We start from the raw sequence: 2,259 nt of genomic DNA on the forward strand, positions 1-2,259 counted from the left end.
CTAGAAATTGTGACGATGAAGAAAAGGGGGACATAGAGCTAGCGAAATTAGAAGAGAAAAGGGAAGAGATAACAGATAAAATAGGAGAAACCACAACCTCAGGAGGGACAGAGTTGAGAAAGAGAGCCGCTAGCAAAACGCAAAGTGACGAGACACGGCCGGTTAAGTTTTACAAGATTGGAGACGTGCAGGACGAGTTATCAAAATCAGATTAGTTTTGATGGGATTTTGAAGGGGAATTTAAAGGGAATTTGAACACAAAGACGAGATTAAAAACAAGGGATAACTACGGAAAATTAAAATATACATTAAAATTTTACATTAAAAATTAACAATTAAAAATACGAGAAAAAACAGTCCGGGACTAAAAAACTTTCCGCTGGCCCCAGAGGGGGCTGGAGGGGGAGCCGCAGGGACCACAACTGGTTCAGGAACGAGCCTCCTGAAATTTTATTCGATTAAAATTGATATCGGGTAAAAAAAAAATTAAAAAAAAAAAAAAAAAAAAAAAAAAAAAAAATCGGTTCGAAAATAAATTAGAAATCAAAATGTTTCGTTTGTTAACTTACTTATTGCAGAGGTCCTCCTCGCAAGTGCGGCAATTACGAAGATTTGCCCCTGATAAACGATTATTTTAGCATTATGAAAGCGGAAACTTTACCTTTTGAATTGTGGGAAATGATTTTATTTGGGGTAACAGAAAACACATTACTAGAATTAAGACGGGTGAATAAACACTTTGAATCGATTGTAGGGAAAATAATCAGGGATAAAGAGGGCAAATACGATAAAGAAACAGAAGAGTTGAAAGGGGAATTGCCGAAATCAATTTTACGGCTGGTCAAACAAACTTTCTTATGGGGACAGATTTAACAAAAGATGGGAAATTTATGTTCATGTGGAAATGCTTAAAATGGACCTACAAGGGGCCACAAGGACCATACAAACCGTATTGGTATTTTAGAAATACAAGGGTGCCTACTTTTACAGATTTAAAAAATTTACACGGGATTGACAAAGAGGAGTATGAAAAATTTATTAACGAACAATGGGCAGATGTAGGGGAACAAGAAAGAAGATGTATCAAATACGAAGGGAGGTTAAAAAATGTGATTGAATGTATTGCGGGTCTAGAAAGCAAAGAAAGGTTATCAGAAAGAAAAGCAAAAATTAGACGGCAAATTTGGAAAAACAGTGCCGCCTCATCAACAACTGAAATTTTATTAGAATAATTTACATACCTTTCTCCCGAGGACAGGACCCACACCCGTAGTGAACCCAACGCATGTCAGGGAAGCGGGGTCTGAAAAGGGGATATTGGAATTGATGCAAGAATCATCAAAAGGGAAGAATCAGTTTAAAACAATTGTGAAAATAAGGGAATCCGAAAAACAGGGTTAAACTATAGCAGTAAATTTGATACGAAGATTATTACCTATAACAATAATTCCCGGCACAAGGGGCGGGATTTCCCTGTTCATCAAAACAGAACAGGGAGTTAGCACTCCCCAAAATAATCATATAAATGATTAAAATCATCATGACCTGTAAAATGATATCAATAAGTATAGGGATTCAGTACTTTCAGAAATGCATTGATATATGGGGTAAAAACGGGGTATCGATAAACTCAACTTTTCGAATCACTAGGGACTGAGAAAGTATAATGCTGAACAAATGAGTAAAGGGTAAAACAATAATGAATTTACTCACCAAGTCATGTAATCAGCAGCTATCAGGGTTGATAACATCGGAATTGTACTGATAAACATTATCACCACTGATTAATAAAACAGGTCGGGGTCAGTCAGTAAATAGACGAACTACAGTTTGGTATTAGATTATTAACATAAATTTGGGGTTAAAAGCCACAATTTACAAACAAGCAAAAGAAACAACTAACAGCTCACTATCTCATCTTCAACGAAAATGGACCGATATGGAACAATGGACGTTTGCCCTAATGGTGTTATTCACAAAACTGTAAAAATTGATTAAAGACTTGAATACATAAACCCTAATGGTGCAATTATTTTACAAGATGGGCTTTTCAATAAAGATTTATCTTTCTATCCGTCATCTTAATTGTGACAGATATTTTGTGATTATGTTATGATTTAAACTCTTTAAATACTTTAAATTCTTAATCAAAAAGAATACCAGTACAAGTGCAATAAACAAAAAAGAAAAGGGGTGATGTGCAATAGAGGGACATAAAAAGCACCACGGGATACGTTTACAACAAAAAAGAAGGGAGTG

General features: G+C 35.4%; 1 long non-coding RNA gene across 1 annotated transcript; it reads right to left on the reverse strand.

Moving 5' to 3' along the window:
• Positions 1 to 283: 283 nt before the first annotated feature.
• LOC134815959 (uncharacterized) lies at positions 284 to 1,752 on the reverse strand. Its single transcript, XR_010160330.1, has 4 exons — positions 1,714 to 1,752; positions 1,242 to 1,303; positions 570 to 618; positions 284 to 442 (listed from the first exon to the last, which is right to left on the reverse strand). It is a non-coding gene; the product is annotated as an uncharacterized LOC134815959 (long non-coding RNA).
• Positions 1,753 to 2,259: the final 507 nt, after the last annotated feature.

The sequence above is a fragment of the Bolinopsis microptera genome, chromosome 5 (genome assembly GCF_026151205.1).
Source record: "Bolinopsis microptera isolate Bmic1 chromosome 5, MBARI_Bmic_1.0, whole genome shotgun sequence".
NCBI lineage: Eukaryota > Metazoa > Ctenophora > Tentaculata > Lobata > Bolinopsidae > Bolinopsis > Bolinopsis microptera.